The sequence below is a fragment of the Eretmochelys imbricata genome, chromosome 8 (genome assembly GCF_965152235.1).
Source record: "Eretmochelys imbricata isolate rEreImb1 chromosome 8, rEreImb1.hap1, whole genome shotgun sequence".
NCBI lineage: Eukaryota > Metazoa > Chordata > Testudines > Cheloniidae > Eretmochelys > Eretmochelys imbricata.
Window position 1 is genome coordinate 15,868,415 of NC_135579.1, and position 25,833 is coordinate 15,894,247.

General features: G+C 41.5%; 1 protein-coding gene across 3 annotated transcripts in view; it reads right to left on the minus strand.

Moving 5' to 3' along the window:
- Window positions 1–22,408, minus strand: part of AFF4 (ALF transcription elongation factor 4) — a 74,843-nt gene extending 52,435 nt beyond the window's left edge. For all 3 annotated transcript variants that reach the window (XM_077823486.1, XM_077823487.1, XM_077823484.1), the window contains exon 1: window positions 22,032–22,408. The gene's annotated coding sequence lies outside the window, so the exon portion shown is untranslated. The remainder of the gene's footprint in view (window positions 1–22,031) is intronic.
- Window positions 22,409–25,833: the final 3,425 nt, after the last annotated feature.

The following is a 25,833-nucleotide window of genomic DNA, read 5'->3' on the forward strand; positions in this document are numbered from 1 at the left end:
TACCCCATGAAACCGTCTCTCCTTCCACAACCCACCAAGCAACAGTGTTTGATGGAAAGGTGATGGTGCCCTAGGTGAAGCACATTTAGTGGATGGTGCTCAACTGTAGATCTCCTTCAGAGATCAAAGACTGAGCCCAACTCTTGACATTTTCAAAGAATGTGAAAAAGCTGGTTTGCATCAAGAGCCTTTCCTCAGTAATTATGCTGAAGAACAAGCCAACATTATTTCATAGACACAGGAGAGTGAAATAGAAATAACTCCATCTGACACAAAGAAGAAAAGTATGGTTTAACAGACCAGTCTAAAGCAATCTGGTTTTTTGTATCTGGCTCCTACCTACTACAGTGATGGATTCCATGAGTGAGTAAACAAGATTTTAAAAGGTGATTAAAGTGACCTCTCTGCATATGACTTCATTGCACTGGAAATGCAAGGTATGCATAGGTAAAACAAAATCTTGGCAAATTACTGCAAGATGGATTCAATTAAATAGGTATTAAAGTTAAAATTTAGTTTGAAACTACTGTATTTCTATTTTCTCAGCCAGGAAAAAAAACAGTAAGTAAAACACTCCCTTTCATTGTGAAAGGGAAGGTGTATTGTACGCAAAGCAGCTTTGCACAATGTAGTGTGTACACCTAGAAAACTTTATCTAAAGTACACAGACAAGTGCTGACAGGAAGTCACAGACAGAAAAGGAAGATTTGGGCTCCTCTGAACCCACCCATTTTTACAGATTGAGGGTTTGTTTTTTGTGCCTGTGTGTTTTTTTAAATACCCGTTAAAATACTTATAGGAGCAAAGTTATCCTATGAAGATCCGACACTTGGTTAAAAGTATTATGACCTTCACAAATAAGTAAAAGTTTATTAAAACTGGTAACTAAAACTGCAGCAAGACCAAGTAACTAAGAACCAGAGATAAATTACACAGAACTCTGAAAATATTGTTACATATGGTTAAAGCTGCAGGAAAAGTCAATGTTGCTAACTTTGCAAAGAACAAAATACCCCTTTTATTTCCACATTCCTTTCCTCGTATTTCTTAACGAAAGGGCTGCAGTTTTCTTTAAGCTGATAAATATAGAAGCTGTATTCCAAGTAGGGGGGGGAAATCTTATTTGAATTGGGATACCTCCAACTATGAGCTTTATTTGCTCTACAAGGAAAGAATTTACTATACCAAATAAGTTCTTAAGTTATAACTCAAGGATCGCAATAAATTCATGATTACACACATGCAGAGAGACCATACTCACACTTGGTCATAAGAGGACCTGAGCCCATAAATTCACTTTGATGAGGGAGAAGAAACACTCCTCTTTTTACTTAACCTCCACCTCTAACAAGGAGGGATCTCCCCTTCCATTAATATCTTTGGGGAAAAATATATTAGCGAAGCAAAACACAGGCTACTTCAGCAGCAAAACCCTGAATATAAAGGCATCTAATATTTGTTCTACATTATCCCTCATGTGAAAGGAACTAAAACTGTACATTCCACCGTGAGATTGGCATCTAATAAATAAAGAGTTGGAGGCAAACACATTGATCAAAATGTTGATAATTACAACATGCTGTGATCTTGTCAGCACTCAAGATAAGCAGGGTTGGGCCTGGTCAATATTTGAATGAGAAGCTTCCAAGGAACAAAGAAACGGTGATTCACTGTGTGGTGCTTTTCCCTCCAAGTTAACTCTGAACCAATATTCCAGAATGGTAAAAGGATATACTGTAATGCTGGAGACGCTCACTCCTAGAGGAGACAGAGTGGTCCTGAGCACTTTTGGCCAAGTAAAGGTTGCAGGAGCAGGGTATTCATTCTTGTGCCCTAGCCAAATTAGTTTGGGTTATTACATCCTGCTCTGTAGTTTCAACTGGATGTGGTATGCTTCACTTCCTTCCCTTAACCATTGTATAGTATTACTGTGCACTATTAAACAGCTACCATTTTTACCCCAGAAACCACTGCATCTCAGTGGTGGATGAAGTGATCTTTGTACATAATTTATCATACAACCCATTTGTAAAGGGTTCTTGGATTATTTAGAAAAAAGGAGGCCACAAATATACTACTACTTTTATTAAGCCAGTAATTCAGACTTGAAATATATATTCTAACATGTTGAAGACTAATGATGTTCTAAGCAAGGATTACACTTTGACCAAACTGTAGGAAATTAAAAACCATTAAAAATCTGATGGGGGGAGGGGGGGGAAGAGTCAAATTATGGGGCAACTCCAGCAGCACCAGAGTTAAGGCTGCAACATGGTTTCTGTTTAAAGGCAACTTGTCAATCTTCACCCAAAAATGCACATAAAAATGTTTAATACAGTGGTATGTCCATATAGAATTTATGGTGCAAATTTGATGTAGTTTGCTCCAGGGGTTCCCAATATACACGTCACCCACCAAAATTCTTAAAATCAGAAAATTATCACCTTGTGCAGGTGTTAGGGGAGAGAGGAGGCAGCAGTGGCTCCACAAATAAATCTCACTGAGGCATCAGCTTGATAGCTGGTGCTCAGTACCAAGAACAAGCTCTAAAAATTAAACAGTTATATACAGCAGTTCATTCTTGGCTCTGCAGGCTGAGACTCCTCAACTGAGCTAGTAGCCCTGAGAGCAACTGGTAGCCATATTCCTGAGAGCAGCTGGCACTGGTTCTCATTCCTCTCACTGCCTCCTCCAAATGAAACAATCCCACAGCTATGAGCTTTGCTCTTCTATCTGCTCCCTGTCCCTTGGTATGTTTGTGGGGCAGGCAGAGAAAACAGTTGCATGGCTCCTGAGAATAGGGTTCCTAGCTTTGCACTTCCTGCAAGAGGAGCAGCAGAGACATTCGCAGTCCCTCAACTGACAGTTCCTCCTTTACCCTTTGTCCATTCAAGCCTAAGAGATGCCATGAAGGAACTAAGAAAGAGTTAAGGGGCACAGCTACCAGTTCCTCTCTTTGGACTGCTGTCCCAGGTAGTCGGTTGGCAGGAGGAAGGCACTTGGAAGCTGTGCTCCTTTGAGCCATTAAGCTATCAGCTCTCGCTCTCTGTCATCCACATAAATCCACCAGGGGGGATGGAGGGAGAAGAATGGCTTTCAGGAACAACCACACGACCTTGACTCTCCCCCTGCAGGGATGTCAGAAAGAAATTAACATCACAGTACTTCACATCCTTTACTATAACTGCCATTTTTTCTATGCCTACTACAGCTCCAGATCAGGACTCCTATTCATAAAGTCAAATAGATCCTCATGTGCTGAGTATAGCTCCACTGATCCAGGTAGTACTTGCTGCTGATCCAAATGGAAAAAAGGGGGCAGAATTAAGGTTGTGTGGCAAATGAAGCAGCATACTAACTGTACATTTCCTAGTTTTTGCATATTTGTAACTTATGCAACATGACCACAGTACATTCTTTTCAGGGATATGTGGGGGAACTTTAATTTGGTATTTCTTTGTTCTCTAACAATTGAGTTTAGGGTTCTAATTCCTACAGTCCAAAAGAACCTGGGAAGAAAAAAAACACTAATGTGAAGCACAAACCTTAACTCTAATTAGATTTTTTTAAGTGAACAGATACTTGAAACAACCTGATCTTAGTTTTTTACATGGATCTTAATTCATCAGACCTAAAGCCAATTGGCTTTTATAACCAAAGGATCAAATTCCTCACATCTTTTCAATTCTAGGTCACTAGTGGTTGCTATAATTAAGTACAATGGGAAGACAAACTCTCAAGTCAAATTCTTAGATGTAGCTAGGTGTTGCCCACAGAGGCAAGATCAAGCCATGTTATAACATGGTTTCCCAACAAAGTTTTGCTGTTTAAGTCAAGCAATATTAAGTCTCCAAAATCCTGTTCATACATGTCCTTAACTTTTGCTTCAAATGGTGGAGCCAAGACAACATTTAAGTTTAATTATAAGAAGCTTGTTTATGCACCAAATATTAATATGACTAATATGGCTTTGACTTCTTTACACTATATAACTTCAGCTGGAAGCATCACACTTACTGCTATGAATCCTGTGGCACTGGAGTTAGGAAAGGAGTTGACTTTTCATAAACTCCACAGTAAGTTGTTTTGACTTTTGAACCTCCTTATATTTTTGTAACACAAGACCTGAAATAGTATACATCAGCTTTGAGTCTAGTCAAATCATTTCCAGGAATATAACCCCACATTCTTTCAGGTGAGGTGTAAAGGAAAAAACAAGGTTTACTTCAAACAGGTTCACTCTCTTGCCTCTGCTCTTACCAGTTCTCTGGACCTCACTTACAAGGACAGTGCTACATTAAACAGTAAACACAGAATAGCAAATCCCAGAACAGAGCAAGTCTGTCAAACACATCTGAATTTAACTTCCACTTCCCTCTGATTATGGAGATACTGCCTCTCCTCACAATTTCTCATGACATTCCATTATGTGTCTATCTTGCATTTCAATTTGTATTTCACTGTCAAGCATCCTATTGGATATTGTGCTAAAAAAACATGTTCAGTTTTGATAAAAAGTGAACTGAACACTATGTAGCTCACTTCGCTCTTCACAGCATTCATTGTCTCAAGTTTTTTAAAGGTGGTGAAGCTGTAAGGATAGTTAGTGAACATCTCTCTCTCTTCTCTCAAGAGATGTGGTCTCATTCAAACCTGTGCTCCTCTGCAGGAGGAAATGAATCACGTGGACCCAAAAGTAGATACAGCACCCTCAGGACACACCCTCAAATTTGCTTCAATATTGTTTGGCCACTAATACTGCCAGGGCCAAAATATGTTCAGGACCTGAAACAGAATGAATGTCCCTCTAGCATGATATGCTTTCTGCAGTGGTGTTTCACAGGTCTTGGCTGGCTCTGTGTACATCAACTGGCAAGCTGCACTTAATTATGATTGATGAGGGACAATATTTGACAGAGTGTCAAAAATGATGCCGGCTATTTCAAAAATAGCTTCATTTCTAGTTCAGACACAGCTTACACATGAAATTGACTATTCATGCTACCTAGTCAGTTTCAAGTTGCTGTTGTCATGACAAGATTAGTGTGTAGGAGCACAATTGCAATCAGAGTGGATTCTACAAAGTACACTCATTCCTCTCACTCTAGAGAGGAAAGCAATCTGAAAGAGTTAGGAAAAAGCAATCAAGTTATTTAGGATATCCTGTTGCTCATCTTTTATAAAGCTATTAGAAACAGTGTTTAATCGATTAAGGATATGCATGCTATAAAAATAGAATACATAATATGCTTTAAAGGATGAACAGCTGAGCATAGTCATTTTATACTAAACAGAATACAATTTTTAATCAACTTTGTTATAAAAATGTGAAGTAAACTTCACTATAAAGCTTTTCTGAGTACAAAATTCAATTTTAAGCATTTGCAATATTTCTCAAGGCACTGCATTTCCTATACCTATCCCCCATCACCTCTGCTTTCACAGAAGTTTACTACTTCAACAGAAATATTCCTATATGCTCAGCAAGGTACCTGAGTTGCTACAATACATAACACCACAACATGCTTATATGCTTCTGGCCTTTTAGTTTCACTTTTTCCCTCCATCCAGGAGATCGATCATTTAAAGAATTTACCAGACTTACCATAAGGAGGTCATGTTCTCAAGTTTTATGCCCCCAAAATGGACAAACCAAATATTTGCTAAATAAACTACTGAATGACAAACAAGTTTCTTTCCTGGATGTCAGCTGTATAAAAAATGCTACTTTAAATGGTAAATGCTGTCTAAATGACTGCCAAAGTACATAGTTCTCTTGTTTAAGAAGTGGTATTAAGGACCATCACACCCAAAGGAAGAACAAAGATTTTCACAGACCAGCAAAAGAAGCAGAAGATGCCTGCACCAAAAAAGAAATGCAGGTTCTTCCATTACTAGCAATCTTTAAATAAAGAAAAGGAGTACTTGTGGCACCTTAGAGACTAACCAATTTATTCGAGCATGAGCTTTCGTGAGCTACAGCTCACTTCATCAGATACATACCGTGGAAACTGCAGCAGACTTTATATATACACAGAGAATATGAAACAATACCTCCTCCCACCCCACTGTCCTGCTGGTAATAGCTTATCTAAAGTAATACCAGCAGGACAGTGGGGTGGGAGGAGGTATTGTTTCATATTCTCTGTGTATATATAAAGTCTGCTGCAGTTTCCACGGTATGTATCTGATGAAGTGAGCTGTAGCTCACGAAAGCTCATGCTCGAATAAATTGGTTAGTCTCTAAGGTGCCACAAGTACTCCTTTTCTTTTTGTGAATACAGACTAACACGGCTGTTACTCTGAAACCTGTCTTTAAATAAAGACAAACTCTGCTAAATGCAATTCACTTATCTAGAGTGATAAAGTGAAGTTTCAAAGAAATAATCTGTCCAATGTAATTTGCATAACAGTGGCCAAGTTAATGTCAGAATGTTTGACCAGCCCACATATATAACTTTATATCAAGTGGTAACTTTTTTTTTTTTTTGATGCTTCACAAGCAATCCCTCGCTTAACCTATAAATAGCAATCCACTGAAAGACCATAAATATAGTTTAGTCTCTGGTGCCTTATGTAGGTCAGCATGAGGCATTATTTGAACTTCCATGCTAAATTAATATAGTCAGAATGACATAAGGGGCTCTCCACTGTAAACAAAGAAAAGGAAATTAGGTTTATTGGCAGACTCAATCAACCCAGTTTAAAAAAAAAGTCATATTGCCATTTGCTGGAAAAGGTTCTCAATTATAATGATACACTCGTTATTCTCTACCCAGACTTTTAGAACAGTGCTCATCACCAAATTACCTTAATTGCTTCACACCCTCAATAGTGGAATTGAGAATGCTCAGTCCCTGACTGATGCATGCCTGGGGGTTCTCATTGTGCTGAATTCCAGACTCAACTAGAATTTCTATTTTCCCAGAGCCAGCCATATAAAAAAGTATTTCTTCCCACCCTGAAGTGATCCAAAGGACAATTCTTTACAGTCTGTTGTGATAAGACAATCAAATGTACACTTTCTTACAGAGATACCAGTCAATCCTTTGATCCAGCCAAAATGGCACTTACCACAAAACATGCCTAGAGGAGCTGGATGAGAACATAAAGGTGGCTGTATGCCACAGTTGCCATTACACTCCCAATTTACATTGGGAGCTGAACCAGATGCAGGAATTGGGGAGCAGCCTCATAGCTGCTCTAACCTATGCCTTGCTGCAAAAATACTCAAGCGTCTGTTCCCTTAGCTAGGGTTGCCAAAGTACAACAACACTGCAGCCAGTCCTTCCTGATACACCCTCTATCTTGACACCAGTGAAGTGAGTGTGGTAGGGCCAATTATCTGAAGATTTCCCGCTGCCCTGTGCAAGTGCAATCTTCAGCTCAATGCTTAGGCTAACTATAATGCTGATCAGCGTTCACTGCAACAGAGCATTTAATTTAAAAACTGAAATGCTAACAAATATATTTAAGGCTGTTTTCAGTAATAAGTTGGTAGAAAACTTGAAAACTGGTTCTACTGAGGCACGTCAACTCTTATTTGGGCTGGCTTTTATTTTATTTTTTAGGTTTTACATGCAGAATTGACAGTCAGCAGGCTCTAATTGCTCCTCTTTATGCATGGGAAAACAAACTAACAAAGCATCAACAGTTTACATCTAGGTTTCTTTCTCTGCCATTTGCCCAGCCTCCTTTTGCCAAACTTTGGAACGTAACAAGTGGCTGTGTCAAGTTTGCAGTAGTCAAACCAAACCTGTTTGGTGTTCAACTGCAAGATTGTTGTTTGGTCAAGAAGTTCCCTCCTGGTCACCCCAGCAGCCAAGTGGTATGCAAAGATCTCAATTTGCACAATTTGCTCAACTCAGTTCACAGGCATCATCTGGACAAAACAGCAGTAGCAACTCAGGAGAGAAGAATATTGCTGCCTCTTAGAAGTGCCAGAACTTTTGGAGTGGGTGACACATAATTGACACAGCTATTATCATCATTCTCCAGTTATTTATTATGAATTACAGTGGGGGACTCATATCTTTTACTCACATAAGGATTAGCCTTGATTCATCAGATTAGGGTTGTCAAAGGCAGCTGGATGTGATGCTGGCCATGTCATTCCCTTGTGTCTGTTGGCTATGAAATTGACATGCCTTAATCGCAACAATACAATGAGCCACTGGCTCGTGTGAACTTTGACTTTGACTTTTGGACTACGTAGACGTGGCTTTACATATCCAGTGAGAATGAAACCATTGCTTCTGTTTCCCTCAATGGCAAGTTGGTTTTCCTGTGTAGCTAAATTACAAAACTCAACCCCTTCCTGAGAATAAAGACCAAGTATGCTGTCTAGACCAGTGCTACTCAAAGTGGTGGTCCACAGACGGTGCCGGTCCGCGAGCCATCGGCTGCCGGTCTGCGTGCACATTGGAAAAAAAAATTGCTGGTCCCCCACATCAGATAGCTTGAGAAGCACTGGTCTAGACAAAACAAAACCCTCTAGTTCTTTTTCTCCTCTCTGTGGTAGGGCCCCTAAGCAATACTGCTCTCCCTTTTTGAAGGCCTTCATCCTCAGACAACAAAACAGGTGTCAGGTCCAACCTTAAACTCTCCCTGCTTCTCCTTCTGCAAATCCACTCCCTTTGCTTTACCAGTCCCTTAGCCAAATCCCTGAGGTGGAAACTATGTCTAGCTGTCTTGCCAAATGACATCCTCTCCTCAGGGTACTTTACTCAGGCACCTTGTTGTCTACTTAGGCCACTTTCCAGGCTCTTTGAGTGGCTTTTTCCAAAGCCCATCCCAGAACTCCTTGGACTGGAGAGACCCAGGGCTCCTACCCCTTTCTAGTTTCACTCTCAGAACAGCAGGTCTAACTCCTTTCCCTGATCTCCCACATGCCAAGAAAAGGGAGCAGCATAGACAGCATCCCTTCCAAATATTTTTTGCCGTCCTCTAACACCCAGGCTGCCCTCTGGTTGACAAGTCAGTGTGCCTTCTGCAAAAACAGCATAGTGCTGCACAGTAGGTCTGTGGATGGAAAGATATGAGCAATGGCAATGATAGTATCATATAAAGAATTTGAGCATTTTTACCACTATGATTTAACCCTACTCATAACTGATTAGATTATGGTGATAAAAATGCCCAATTTCTTTCACTGTTCCTGAAAACTGAGTTGCAAAGTATAGTGAATTGCATCTCCTAACATTCTTAGTGCAGACAAGATCTTGTTAAATGCATAAAATGTGTAACATCACAAAACCTGTAACAGTGCTCATGCATAGCAGAGTTTAAATATTCAGAGAGCAATCGCACAAGTTCTCCTTGGGCTCTTCAAACAACAGAGCCAATAAATCTAATATGTTATGCTATTTCCAATAAGCTGAATTTCTTTAATATTTGAGACTTGACTGGGGTTAAGTAACCTTTTTAAGTCTAGAATTTGCCTGCCAGATTATACTTTAATATAGAAAAGTACAGCTGTAGTTTTACAGGAACATTAAGAGGTTAAGTGATTTACCCAGTGGAAGAACAGACAATATGATCCTTGGGTTCTGATTCCTAGTACCCCTTGCTCTAACCACAACAAAATTCAACAAAGCCTCAACCTTTTATTTGTTGTCAGTTTTATAAGAAAGACTGGAGACTTGAGATTTTTTTTGATAAATGATGTCAAAGTCAGTTACTCAAACTTTCCCTTTTAAATTTAAGAATGCAGAAGGGGAGGGAGTGGCAGCTGGGAAACGCCTGGTAAGGAGGAGAATGGGACCATGGCAAATTCTAGGTTGAAATGGGGAAGAGGAGAATTGTTGAAGCAGGAGACGTAACTAGGCTATTAGGTGGGTGGGGACGCAGAATTAGAAGCAGAGAGGATCTGGTAGATGGAAGAACCGTGAGTGGCTGCAAGCCAGCCAGTAAGCTACACACTGGATGCATATAGCTGAACAAGCAACAGGAGCTGCAGCTATCTGTCAGCCCGGAGTGGGAGGATGAGGTTGCAGAGCAGGCTGTAGCATAGCAGGAGAGCTGTAGTCCTCATACATGAAGGCGTTCCCAATGTGCCATTAGAAAGAATTAAAGGTTAAAACTTTCTAGCATAATCATTAATGCTAAACATCACTTGGTCACAAGTTTTGTCAGCAGATTGCTACGAAACAGCAATAGAACTGCAGCAGCCATAGAGACACTAACACCATTCAGTAGCAAATATTTAAAACAATAACAGGTACTTACCTGACAACATTTGTTAGAAATGTTAGTAAATATTCATTTAGCTATATAAATCCTTTTCAGTAAGCAGGTGTGGCAGGTTCCATAACAGATAGAGAACTTGTGCTGCATTAGCCAGCACTCCCCTCCACCCCCTTCTTGGTTTCCTGCCCTTTTACCTCCATTTGAGAGGTCAGGCATTCCCTTATCTCCCACACACTCCCTCTTCCAAGCCTTTATTTTAAAAAGTTTTATGACTGAATTCTAATTTATCCCTTCTGATGTCGTATCTTCCCTCACCATTTACAATCCAATGCTGATAGCTCAGATTGTTGAATATAATCCATCTCTTAGTGTAAGCTGTTATCGTGATCTTTTACACAAAACTCCTGGATAAGACTGTAAAATGAAAACCATATTCTTCATAATTCAATCATTATGTCTAAGCAGCAATAAACATGGAGGTTGTATCTCATGCTGCTCTAAAAGCTATTATATATTCCTTGCGTCTGAGAGTCTATCTTCCCACCTAGAATAGCAACGGAGCTATCCATAAAATATATAGCTTTTGCAATGTATATCAATCATCTCTCCAGATCACTAATATGATTCAGCTATGAAGATCAGCAACCCATTCTCTGGCTTCCAACTTCTCGGTCAGTAGTCCACTAACTTCACGCAAAAACTCTACATCAACAGTATCCCACCCTAACTCTTTCGTTGAGCACAAACAACTACCCTGATATGCACATTTTCCTTCCCTGACTTTTGCCCAAAAGATGCTTCATACTGCAGTCTGCTATTGACTCTAATTGGTTTGTGTCACAATTAGAAACTGCTGTCCTGGGACATTCTATCGCAATAACATAGTCTAATAATTTAGAGATTATACTGGCTCCTCATTAAACAGATGATTTTAAAATGTCTGATTACCCGTTATATAGCACTCAAATTTTACCTTTAATGGTCCTGTTGTGAATTTTTACCAAACAATATAATCTAAAGTTTACCTGACTTATTTTTGTGGACAGAGCCTTTTGTGTTATAGTATTTTGTAAAGATCTTCATTGAAGTCATGTAATTTCCCCTAAAGCCTGGCTGAAAGATGAACTTATATTTGACAAACTACTGAAGCCACTGAACACAGCTGCTTTTGACTATTTGCTCTTAACTTGTTTTAGCTCTGGCAAAATAAACTTGACAGTTTTAAGAACTTCAGGATCTATAAACTCACAAGAACACGAACGTAACCCATCTTGAAATGCTTAATTTGTTATTAATTTATTAATAGGGTAGAGTTGTGTAATGCTTGTTTCATTAAATTTTGTTAATCTTAAATGACTTTTTAATGTGTCCTACAGAAAACATACACTAAAAACAAAGACAAGAAGAACTTTTTCTGGAATCAATCAAGTTAAAAAACACAAGCTAAACTTGAAGTTGACATCTGAGTAAAGTTCAGTTGAATTTTTAATTATTTAAAGTAACATTGACACTGGGTAAATATACCAGATTGCGCTCACATATAAAGATTCACCAATCATCAGTTTACTGTAAGACAGAACCTGCCAAAGCTTCAAAAATAAGATTTTGATTAAAACTGCTTTAAAATATTATAGAAAATACATGCCAAGAAATCCTTCTTATCCTGTGAAATTTCAGGATACTGCAATAAGCAAAATGGGGGCAGCACTCTGCTATTTACTGGAAGCTCCTCAAGTACTCAGCCTAAGTTATATTGATATACGTGGACAGGAACCCAAAGAAAAACACTGTACTCAACCTCCAGTGGCACCTAATACTGTTTGAACTTTTAGAAAGGCAATGTTCTAAGCTTCAAGCTACCCTAGGAAAAAGACTCCAGGCTGACACTATGTGGGAAAGACCCACACTGTTGAAACACACCCACACCCCTTTGGCCCTGACCCGACACACACTAACTATTTTAGTGATGGGCCACTCCTAAGCAGAGTGCCAATCATACCATTCTGCTCCTGACTCACTGTATGCTTAGATACTGCAGCAGATAGAATTATTTACTCCTGGGGGAATTCTTCACCACTACACAATGCAAAATTTGTGCAGAATTAATGTTCTGTGCATAATTTCTTTTTTCCCCCTGCAGAATTGGTGCTGCAGAGCTACTGGCCGCCATAGGGGCTCCTGGACCCTACAGAGCCCAGCTCACAGGACACTGTTGGGTGAGGAGGAGCTGCAGAGTTCTGGGCAGCTGTAGTTCCCAGCACTTCCTGAAGGAAGGAGGTGACTTGCACAAAATGCAGAGCTGAGGAAGGGAGGAGTTGATCAGAGGGGCCGGCGGACGCCCTGGAGTACCCTCGGTTCCCTGGCATGAAGGAGGTGCTGGGAGGGAAAGGGAGGAGTGGGGATGGGGCACGCTCGAGGGAGGGAAGAGGCGGGGAAGAGGAGGGGCAGTGATGGGGCCTTGGAGGAAGGGATGGAGTGGGGACAGGGCCTAGAGCTGAGCAGGGGGCTTGGGAATCCATGAAAAATTTTAAATCAAAATGGGGGGCTTCGGGTTGCTAAAGTTTGAGAACTGCTGCTCTAGATCCCTGGGCTCGGGGGCAGGAATAGTTGCGAGTGTCTGGGCTGGGGGTGCACCCCATAGCTGGGCTCTGTTGGGGGGGGTTACAGGTGTCTGGGTCAGGGAGGGGACCAGCTGGGCTCTGGAAGGGGAGGGTGCAGATGTCCGGGCCAGGAGGGGGCAGAGAAACAGGAACTGGGTTGCACTAGGGCTTACTTCAACTCTCTACTCCTGGGGGAATCTATTTTTGTTGTCTGTATAGTTACAGACATAATTTGAAATAAATTACCAAATAATTGAAACTGGCATGATTATACAGTGTTATTTTTACAAATAAAATATGCAGTATTTTGAAATATTGTGCACAGAATTTTTCCTTTTTTTGGTGTGGAATTCCCCCAGGAGTAAGAATTACAATTCTGAAACTCATGTAGTATGCAGGTATGAGGAGATGAAATACAAGTGAATGGCAAGTTCTTGTTTTTGGTTAAGTTAGATTTTTAGTAAGGTTTGTGGAGTTTTATTGAAATATTGGTTTTGTACTGCATAAATATTCAACAGCTGACCATTCCATAACTATAAAGTTTGTGTTTAATAGCATAGTGAAAATGGCGTTTGGAAAGTCAGGTAAGTGGTAGATTTTCTCAGTGGATAACATCCCACTAGAGAGCTGGCTAAAGTGAGGTGAAATAATGTTCATGTTACCTTTACCTTCTAGAGGTGAATATTTAGACTAGAATTTTCAGAGGAGCCTAATAGAGTTAGGCACCAAACTCCTATCAGCTTTTATTAAGTCCTAAGTCCATTATTATTTGTATTACCATAGCACCTAAGATCCCAATTCATGGGCCAGGAAGACTGCATTCTGCTAGGTATCATGTAAACAGACCAAAAAGATGGTCCAGGCTCCGAGGTGTTTACAACAGCCTAAATCAGGGGTCAGCAACTTTTGAGAAATGGCGTGCCAAGTCTTCATTAATTTAATGTTTCGTGTGCCAGTAATAAATTTTACATTTACAGGGGCCCCCTGACGGAACCCCGGACCGGCAGCGGGCTGAGCGGCTCAGCATACCACCCGCGCTGCTGGTCTGGGGTCCCAGCCGCTGGCCCCGCTCATCCTGCTGCCAGCCTGGATAGACGGAACCCGGGGCCAGCAGCGGGCTGACCGGGACCGGGACCCCGGCTGGCAGAACCTCAGACTGACAGCCTGGGCAGTAGACAGAACCCCATATGGGCAGTGCACTGAGCCTCTGCCAGCCCCGCTCAGCCCGCTGCCAGCCCGGCGTTCTATCCATCCAGGCCAGTAGCGGGATGAGCAGGGCCAGCGGCCGGGACCCTGGCTAGCAGCAAAGTGCCACTAAAAATCAGCTTGTGTGCCGCAGGTTGCCGACCCCTGGTCTAAGGAATAATTTATGGCACCACCCAGCTTCCATACATTATCCTACAGTAATTTTATCTTGTGTATTGTGGCATCACTCGGAGGCTCCTGATCAGGACTGGAGTCCCATTAATAGCTACTGTACACACAAAGCTATGATAGCCTAGAACTATAGGTACTGTGTTCCAAAATCCATACCAGGCACACATTCTCCTCCTATCCCACACACCCCTACACACAAAACAAACACTTATTCCACTGCACTCATCTCATCTGCAGGCACGTAGGGCATTAAGAGCATGATTTGCCCCTAAACACACAAAATAAAGTTGTTCGGGCAAATAGGTAAGTGAGAAAAACCCTGTAAAAATGGCTATTGATAAATGCTGACTGAGTAAAAGACCTTGTGTCATTAAGCCAAAAGAGAACGCAATTTTTTTTTTAAATTAAGAAAAATATTGCAAGAAAGGGAAAAAAGAAAAATCCTTTCTGAGCAGCTTGCTAATGAAAAGCTGATTTACACTTAGGACTAAGTGATTATTAAAACTCTCCACTGGTAAAATGTATTTCCAGTAGAGTACTGAGTAGGGGTGTGTATAAGTGAAGCGTTACTGGTATTTTTTCCTAATTAAATATACCTGGTATGGATATTATAGGCTAAGAATTCACTGATCTAGGAACTGCCTTTTTATCCTTTTTCTTTACTCACTATCTACACTTATTTTCTGCCCTGTTAAATCAATATTTTTAATAAGTGTTTACAAAGTTATTCCAGCAATGTGGCTGAGGCGCAACTTAACATTTGGAACCCTAGAAAGAAGAGTCATAAGGAAGTGAATCAAAGGGGTTCTACAAATGATATAATAAGCTATCAATTTTCTGTTTAGTTGTGCCAATCAGATTTGATAGGGCAAAGACAAGAGCAGACATTTCCTTTCTGTAGTTTCTAATTAAAGAGTAAGTGTATGTTACAAAACAGTCTTATGCTTTGAAATCTTTATATGTTTACTAGCTTTGTTGTTAAATGCTTTAATCTTGTTCTCACAGATATCTAAAATAAATAAGAGAAACTTGATCTAAATACAAATTCCACACTTGTCTGATACACCTATAAAGACCAAGTCAATTTTTTTGGCCCAAGAGGTTTGGGCAAAGTAGTATACACAGCCTTCATTTTAAGAGTATTAAAATAGCTAGGAACTGATAAGTGCAATTACTGAAGTACTTAGCCTGTGCAACCATGGTGAGCACTGAACTAAGACACCACGTGGAAAGAGAGGGCCAACAGCGATGTAGCAGCTTGTACCTACGTTGGGAACCTTTATGTCTCGGTTTAATTTTTCGAATATACAAGTTGATACTAAGGCCTGGTCTACACAAGTAAGTTTTACATACATGGCCATATCTTGTTAGGATGATTTGCCCCCTCCTCCACTCCAAACCAGCAAAGCTCTGCAGCAAAAGCCCTAGTATAGACACAGTTATACCAGCAAAAATGTCCTTTTGCCACTATAGCTTATTCTATGCCACTTGAGGAATTGGTTTACACCCGTGAAGCTGCGCCTCCAGTGGGGGTTAATCAGGACAGCTCTACTGGTACATCCATACTATGGATACAATTTTGTCATGGTAAAATTAGTCAAAATGCATGGAGCAGTCATGGTAAAAATGTACAAAAAACAGGGTTTGGTCAGGGCGCGACTGAAGCCCAAGCCCTGCTGCGGGGGGCTGAAGCCCGAGCCAAAGAAGTCACAGAATCTATGACCTCAGTGACCAGATCATTTCCTTAATTCATACCAACAAACCTATGTTACAAAGACTGAGGGCAGGATAAACATACTAGCTTTCCACTACGTGCTAAACTGCAAGGCCCTTTAAACTGACAAGAAGAAAACAATTCACAGCCAACTGTTTTTTTAATTTGCCAACCAATCAGAGCCACTAGCATTACATTAAATGCTATTTGTTTCGTTAAGGCTGGAGCATGCTAGTATCTGCTGTAATTATGTAAAACAATTTCCATGAAATCCCTCTCCCCCACATTTTTACAAGCTCAGTTTCCTCAGAAAATACATGACAGCCTTTTGGGCTGAACTTTCCATGTTTGGACTCTTGTATTTCCTGACAATTTTTATTTTAATTATGCAACCCTTAACATGGTTGATAAAACACACTCGATGTAATGGTAAACAAATTTTACACAAGTACGTCCTGATATACGGCAGCCTATATTATTTCCAGGTTTTCTGTTGGAGGACGACCACTCAAGACATTATTTATACTGGCTTCTATTAGGGGAGTTGTTTTAGGGTTTTATTTATATATAGGCATTTCACTGTATCTACTACCATTGTATCTAAGTGCTGTACTTGGTGGTAAAAACAATGAGATCTGTCTAGAACAGCGGTTCTCAAACTGTGGGTTGGGACCTCAAAGTGGGTCAGGACCCTGTTTTAATGGGTTGCCAGGGCTGGCATTATACTTGCTACAGTCTGGGGCCAAAGCCCAAGGGTTACAGCCCAGGTTACAGGCCCCCCACCTGAGGCTGAAGCCCTTGAGCTTTGGCTTTGGATCCCCCGCCAGGGCAGTGGGGCTCAGGTGGGCGAGCTCAGGCTTCAGTCCCTGCTCCTGGGGTTGTGTAGTAATTTTTGTTATCAGAAGGGGGTCAGGGTGAAATGAAGTTTGAGAACCCCTGGACTAGAAGGGTAAGGCAATTCATCATCCTACCCAGATTTAACCGTTGGCTTGTACTTTTGAATCACATGGCCCTTAATGTCTACCAGTTCTTCCACCATATTCCTTCCCTAGTCATATTTTAATTTATCATAATCCTGATCTCTGAAGTACTCTCTCCACCTAAGCAGGAAAACCAAGAGGATTTAAGGAAGAGAGGAAGACAAAGGGAGAAAGAAGAGACAAGAGTTTAACAACTTGTGCAGCAAGTTTCAGAATACTGATCTTTGGATGAACTACCAAAATTCTGTTTGTGTAAAAAATTTCCATCGCTGTACAATTTCACATTGGGTGTAGGTGTGTGAATGACTCTCCCCATTTTCCCCTAATGAAAGCTTTCCAGATCAATAAAAGACCTTGTTACTTGTATTGAAGTTATTCAATGATATGATACATTCCTCCTTTAAAAAATACATATACTTGCCTAATAATTCCAAACTAACAAGACTTGAGACAGGTACTATACTTCATATTCTAGTCCCTAAAACAGAGACTTTTAAAGAAGGTATGACAAACATGAAAATTTAGATGTCACTTCTGTCAAATCTTGAAAACTCAAAATCAAGAAGAGTTAAGGAAAACACTTTTTTTCCTCTAAAGAGTAGTAGCTTTTAAGTATATTCAATCCATTTCAAAAGTGTTACACAATTATTTGTCCTACCTTAAATAGATACCATACAGAATTAAGTGCACACATGACTAGTGATAAGATCTAGATGTTATAATGCCTAGAACTAAGGTATATTACTTAAAAATAGAGATTAAGGAAGATATCCCAAATTCACCACCACTTATTTTCACTGGCTTTAAAAAAGCAGCCAAATATTGTGCCATAATACTGAGAGAGAAAAAATACCCATTTTTTACAAAAGGCCATTCTGAAAAACAAACATTGCTTATTAAGACAAAATAAAATAAAGAAACCTTTGCCAAAAAGATTAGTGGTTACAATTACAATATATAGCAATTAAAGCATACCAAGAAACAATGAAACAGTGCCCTAGCAGCGAGTGTGCCCCATGAAACATGCTCAAAGACAAGCTCTGAAGGAGGTGAGGAAGCATATAGTACAAGGGATATAGCAGTAATATTATGAAAATAAGGAATAATTCAGGCTGAATACTTCAGCACTTTGCGGGGGGAAGGGGAGAGAAGCTTCCTGACAGGGAGAATCATTAGTCTGTGGAATTGTGTAGCCTATTTAAGAGGAACTGGACAGGACTTTGGTAACTGCTTAATAGGAACAATCCTGCGTAGGCAGAGAATGGACCAGACAATTTCTTTCCATCTCTAGCTCCATGATTTTGTGATCCAAAACTTCTTTTTTAATATAGTTATCAATTAAATCAGTGTATTTTATACACTTCTATCAGTGAAGAATTTAATTTAGGGCATTGTAAGACAATAAAATTGTTAATTTGTCTTCACAAATATACTTACAATATCAAATGCTTCTGCATTTCAACTCAGGAACATTTTATTCTTTATAGCCATGATGACATCCAAATTGGTATCCTTCTGATATAAGCTACAAAAGTGGCATTTACATCTAACGAAACAAAAGACTAGTATACTAAAGATATTTTTGTGTTTATGTTGAGGATAGTTGCAAGCACATATTCCTGCACCAGATAGGAGTATACTTCTGAAACAAATCCACATGAACAACAAACAACAGTCTGAAATTAGGTGGCTGAGAGCTGTTACTGTAGGAAGGACAAGAAATCTGACAATAACAAATCTGAAGACTTTTCCCATATCCTTCAACCAGTTTTTCTCCATCTGGCACATTCGACTAGTCCTGATGGGAGCTGGCAAAACAGCATGGCCAGGAAAGCGACATGACTTAAGATCCACCCTTCTCTCCCTGATGCAAACCACCTTCTGCTGTCACAGGTGGCTTCTTGAAAGGCACCTACATTCCCTCCATGTTTTGTCTCAATACAGGCAGCAGCAGGAACAGCTCATATATATCTGCTGGCCAGCTCAGGCAGCTACCTAATGGTCACCCTCAATTTCATGTCTCTGCTCACAACACTCAAGTTCAATCATGGGTGTCACCAGTTGATACTTCTGCACCCACCATGAGCAGCATGGAGCCTTCTGTTGAGCTGAAACAATGGGGAGGAGAAGAGTAGCAAACCAAAGTTAATGTAAGAAACAAAACAGAAAAAAAGATGACAAGCAAGAAAAGGGCAGAAAGGGATGTTGGGGGAAGATTGTGGCAACTGTTCTGGAGCCATGGCACAAGACAATGTGGTGACAGGGGAGCTGCCATCCAAACTAACACAGAAGTGTTGGGAATCATTGCTTCAGTCCCTAAGCTGCAGGCCACATGTCACTGATCACCTCTGATATAGTCAAGAAACAGCAACTACAGCTCTAGAAGAAAGCCAGAGCACCCTGGCAAGCAGCCACTACTAGTCAGAGAAAAAAAAGGAACTAAGTAATACAACACTTGCTAATGTTTAACCATTCAAGAAGTTTAGAGACTTCCATTGCAACATTGTTATTTACAAACATCTGAATAAAACAAATATTATGACTTAAGTAGCTCCAAAATGTAGCAAGATTTTCCTCATCATTCAGCTATTTCATCAACTATGATTTATGACTGTTCTGGTTCCGTGGATTTTTTTTTTAAATAAAATTTCTGTTCCATATTTGTCAGACAGTTTACAAAATGCTGTTTAGGTCATTTACCACAGTCTGAGGATATACATTTAGAAGCAGAAATATCTGGATCTTGAAAGCAACTGTGCCAAGACACGCTGATTTACAGACAAATGTAAAATACTAATAGTGTACCTTTAAAAAAAAAATTGTCTGAAGTTCTATTAACTATTGATCCAAGATCACTGTAACCGGAAAAGAATTCACGGAAAACACAGTACTCAAAAAATTGCACTTTATTTTGTACATCTAACAGCACTCTGTAGTCAGTTACACTGTTTCCCCTTTACAATCAGATTCCCTGTTGCAACCTTTTAAGATATAGAACAAAGTGACTAAACTAAACTGGCAAAAGGATTGAGGGACACTAACAGCATCTGAAATGCTACTTTTAATTCTAGATTGGACATTGTCTATCCTTTTAAGACCGGTCGCAACTATTCAAAATAAGCAGTAACAATGAATTTGCACTTCTATGTTAAATGTTACAGGCATGTTGCACAGTGACCAGAAAAAAAATCCTAATATTAAAAAGCGTTGATATATTTAAAGCCTAATAGGGTAATAAAATGCAGCAATAGCAAGAATGAAAGTCAAATGAAGCAGTATTATTATACAAGTCATTCCACAGATCCCAGTTAAAATAATATGCTGAAAGTTGGCCACCCACAAAAATAATAGTATACTGTTAGACACCAGCAGGGTGCAATATATGGCACCCATGGCAGCATCATGACTTTAAAAAAAAAGTTTCTCATTGGAGAAAAGTCTATAAGGTGACAAATCAGGCAGTTAACTCCATCAATTCACTTGACTACGCCCTATTTCCCAATAACTCCTTTGGGCTGGCACTCCATTACTGTTCAGAAACATTAGAGGGAGAAAACTGGAGAACTCATCCATAGTGGGGAGGAGTTCAACTACTAGAGGAGAAAATATAAATTAAAAAACAGAACTGGAAATTTGGACAATCCTATTTCACTTCAAATACTAACATGCTATATAAGGGCCTGATCGGCTCCTACTGAGGTAAACAGGAGGTTTAACTGACATGATGGAAGCAAGACAATGCACATCATCATGTGAATGTTTCCGTCAGATATTTTCATAATAAACCAAGAGACTGAAAGATACAGTAGTTAACAAAGGAGGTGAGCCTAGGAAATTTAAAGGTCCCACACTTCTTGCGTCTAGCACCTAACTAACCAATAGATCTTATGAACACACAGTGTATTCAGTTATTTTGGACTGGCTACAAAGCACTGCTACTTTATTACCCTTAAATTTAGTATATTGGCTCAAAACTGTATGTTAGTCATCTTTTCATTCCTATAAATGAATGAATATAAGAACTGAAAATGTAACCATTTGTGTTATAGTTATTAAAACATTTTGTTAACAGAAAAGGAAGAATATTGCCCTGACTTAAAGGCATATTGTTTAAGTTGTTGTACCCTGTTTAGCCAAAGGGCAATTCAATTATCACCAAGTGGCTTTCAACAACAAACATCACCTACTGGTTCAGAAGGAAGATTTGATTGTGGCTCAGCTAATAAGCCAGAAACTCTGACTTCCTCCTACCCCACCCATTACCACACACACAAAAACTGCTTAACATGAACGAAACCACAGACTAGGCCTCCCCACCACTCCTCTGCCTGATCCATCCCTAGAACTGCTCAGTGCCTAAAACACACAGCAAAGTGCAAGGAACAAAGCACTGACGTCAATTACTGGAGGATTAAATCTAACAGCTAGGAGAGGAAGAGGAGGCGGCCTCATTAGCAAAACCACCACCAAGAAAAACCTAACAACCTATAACCACATTTACCAAGAACCATGTAAGTTTTATTTTCTCGAAAAGAGGGAATGCCAGCACATCTCAGTAGAGATTATGTGTACGGATACACATCCACCCACCCGTGAGTGTTGGGGGGGGGGGGGGGGTTTGCTCATCTCCATGTATTAATCTAGGGATAGAGGCTGATGCCTCTTTTAGCAGGTCACATCTGACATGAAAGAAGCCATCCAGAGCTGCAGGGGACGGAGAGTGGGGAAGGCAAGGAGTGGGTGGAAGTTTACAAAGAGACCAAGAGGAGGCGCCGAGGCACGGTCTAGGAGGGAGAGCTTACTAATACTGAAGGGGCAGCAGAAAGAGTTTCAAGCCCGGGGGGAGAGAGAAGGTAGTTGGAAAAGGCGGGGGCGGGGAAAAGGATAAAGAATAAGCGAGGACAGATACGGGGAACTGGATCTTTCCCGCCCCCGAGACGCCATGGCCCCTCAGGGAATTCTGGGGCACTCTTACCCAGCCCATGCTCGGGGCCGGAGGGGAGGCAGATGTCCCCCCTCCCTCCGCCAAAGCCCGGGTACCTCCCGAGGAAGAGGACACAGCCCACCGCCAGAGAACGGGCCTTGTCCAGACAAACACCCGGGAGCCCCCACCTCCAGCCCCAGGGAGCGAGACCGAGCCGGAGCGGCCCCGCACCGCCCCCCTCCCCTTACCTCCGTTCGCTGCTCCGCTAGGCCCGGACCATTTCCCGGCTGCCGCCACCGGCCCGTCGGGCGGGAGACGAGGAGGCCCAAAGGGGACTGAGGAGCCGCCACTGAGTCAGCGACAGCCAGGGGGAGAAGGGGAGTCAGGCCGCGGGGGACGGGAGCGGGGAGGGCAGGGCCCGGAGCCGGGCACAAAGACCAGGCCCAAGGAGCGGGCTCGGGCCCCGGGGAGAGGGAAGGCAGGACCCAGAGGGGCGGGGGGAGCTCCGGGAGCGGGTCACAGGCGGGGGGGCGCGGGGGCGGCGGCGGCTCCCCGGGGGTCCCGCCGCTCCATTGCGGGCTGGGCTGGGCGTGCGGCTGGGTTCCGGTGCGGCCCGGCACGGTCGGGTCCCGCTGGCTGGCTCCTCAGAACAGTGACTCCGGCCCAGCTCCTCCCGCAGCCGGGCATTCGGATTACCCAGCAGACATCGCGCTCGCACAGCCCCCGCCGCCGGCCACGTGACCCCCAGGCACGGCCTGGGGAACCCGGCACGTGACCTGGGCGAAGGCAACAGAGACAATCCCCGCCTCCTCAGGGGAAGGCGCCGGATCCCGCCACGTGATAGGGGCAGAGCGAAGGGGCGGAGCTTAGGCTCCCCCTGCCGGAGAAGAGGTGCCTACTTGATGTGCTGCAGCCCTCAGGTGCAGCTACCAAGATTCAGCACCTAAACATTTGAGGCTGTCCAGGTAGAGTGACCAGATGTCCCGATTTTATTGGGACAGTCCCACTTTTTGGAGCTTTTTCTTACATAAGCACCTGTTGGCTCCCACCCCCGTCCCGATTTTTCACACTTGCTATCTGGTCACCTTATGTCCAGGCTTGGCTGCTGTCCATCCAGAACACTTAGTGCCCCTCTCCATCAGATGCCAGGCGATGCAAAATGGCAGAACGCACTGCCCCGCACCCTGAACTCTACTCCTGGCACTGGTAGGAGCCACCACTGATTGCCTCTATGTTTCAGCCAGGGCCGCCCTACTGTAAGCACTAAATAAACCAGTCATTTTATGGGGTGTATCCCCCACAATTGCATCCTCTCCGTCAACTATATGTTCTGTACTGACTAACGCAGGGATTAGAAAGCAGGTGATGTTCCAGAGGGGAATTGTTAGGGTTGGTAACGGCTGGCCGTGGTTTGTGCAGAGTGGATGAAGTGATCAAGGACAGGACAGATACTGTACATAGCTGCCATTCATACATACCACCCTAAATGCAACTCCTGCTTTCCTGAGGACTGTCTGACAGTTTTTCCTACTCTACCTATGTGCTGCAACCTCACAGAACTATATAGCCTCTGTAAGCATAGGGTGTTACATCAGTCAGGGAAGGTTGGGGCATCACTCAATGGGACACAGTTAAGGTTAAGGGCAGGGCTGATGCATACATCTCTCTATATTTAGTGGATTTTAGTGGTTTAAGTATCAGTGAACTTGATATTGTAGAAGAGGAGGAAGCAGTGCTAGTCAACCTTGACTCTACTTTAGTGAAGTTTTTGGGCAGTGAATAGATGGCAATGTTAAACTGAAAAGTTAACAGGACATTAGGAATTTGTCAACATCTGTGAGATGTATTTCCTGGTCTGATGCCTGAGATTAGACTTGAGATACACATGTGGCTGAAAGATAACTTGTGACAAGTATATCAGCTTTTGTTGGCTTTGTTCCTTTCTTTGGTTTCTTCCTTTGATCTTTATGCAATAATTAATTACCAAAACTGTAGTTAATAGTTTGAAGGAAGGACTCCCCCCATTATTTGTCAAAAGTTTACATATAGTTTTAGACTCCTTTTCCAAACTTACATATGAACAAATTTAACTTCAAAATAAGATTAACAGATCTCAAAATGCTTTAACTAAAAGTCACTAGAGGACCAGCTCATTATCACTTATGTTATCCGAGACAAGAGAAGTAGGAACCTTGACAGTGTTTTCTAGGAAGATGCATTTGAAGTTAACCCCCCAAAATACTGTCTTTTCACGTTTCCAACATTTGTACAGATAATCATGCTACTAAAGGATTACTGAATTCTGTCTGAGGTAATAAAAGGATGACAGCATGTCAGTGAAATATGGTGTCAGGTAGCAAATGGTTGTGTATTTGTGTTCATCCTTCAGACTATATATTCACCTTGTCCTAACTAGTATTGTTTCACCAGGTGGTGAAAAGTGCTGATTTACAACCCTCAAGCATGAAGTCCTCTAGCTACAAAACATGCACAACACAGGCAATGACAGCACAACCTCTCTCACACACACTCTACCCACCTGGAGGAAACCCATAGTACCACTGAAAGTATCATATATAGAGGTGAGAAGGTAGGTCATTGTCCCTGTTACATTCAAGTTTTGGCTTCTCCAGTGAGACTTTCTAGTTTTGATGTGGACAGTTGTCAACTAGGTTCTGTGGATCAAGAACTGGGTGAAGCAGTCATTTAACACATCAGTGAAAACATGGATCCAAAACCCCCTCCCCTTCACCATCCTCACCATTCATACTCAATTTCCATACCCACATGTGCAGGAGTACTTCAAGTCCGCCAACCCAGGATGAATTTCATCTAGGAGGCATATGGCACAAGAGAAAAGTCATTAAGATAGCCTCTGCTCTGGACTTCTTTCCATTTAAAATCTCAAATATAATATTAAACTTATTTTTGGCATATGTTCACAGGGTGTTGCTTATAGCATTATTCCTATACTTGCCAGTTCAGACATTGAGTGAATTCATGGCAGCAGCATAATCTAGGTACACAAATCACTTTAGCATCTGAGCATCTGTCCCTTTGAAAGACTGTAGGCATCAGATTAAAGAGAGGCTTTTTTTCTTCATCTAGTAATTCTGTCCTTGTAATCCTGACCCATCTACAAATGCTTTCTGATTTTATACAGCTGTGTACTACACAGATGAGGTCCTACTGTTTAAATATTTATACTTAGAATGTTACATTGTTGAACGCACAGAAAAGGATGGACCCTCTTCTTATTGGGACCGTTAATCACACTATGTTTGTAAACCACGTTAAGATCGTCTCATGAAAGGCACTAGAAAAAGCCAATCAATCATCATCAATGCATGAATTACCAGTGCTAATTTGAGTGTTTGCTGTAAAAATGCTGCTTTTGGACTACCCATATTCCTTTGTGTAATCTGTTTTAAAGGTGTTTTTCTGTATTTCTTTTTTTCCCCCCAATTCAGCTAATGAAGTGTTTTGTTCCTGTGACATTTTATTCCATGCATATTAAAACAAATCCATCTAGAATTTCACACAATTGTTGCTACTCTGGACATCAGGGCGACTCAGAATTTTATGGCACCAGGAGAGATAGAATTAATTTCTCCTGCTGCAAAAGCACAGGCCCCCTACTCCTTGAGCTAAAGGACAAACATGGCTGGGAGGTAGGCACACAGCTGTGCACGTCTGATTCCACCCAACAGGGAACAAAAGCGCAGATACATACTAGCCAGCTAATTACAGTACTTTAAAACAGCAGTCTTTATTTAGACACTAGGTGGTTAGGTCTACACCCCCTGCACAGAAGGTAACTGTGGCCTGCAGGAGCTTCTGCACTAGTCTGGCATAAACAAAACAGCTAACTTATAATTAAAAGGAGGTGTACATTAGCCACAGTGATTCCTGCAATGTGAAGGCTCTGAAGCATCTTTACTACTGCTCAATATCCCAGGGGAGGATTCAATCTCTGTTCCAGTTCATAAAAATCCCCCCTTCACAACCCAACAATTATGGTTGTCTGTATGGATCCTGAATTTTCTTTTC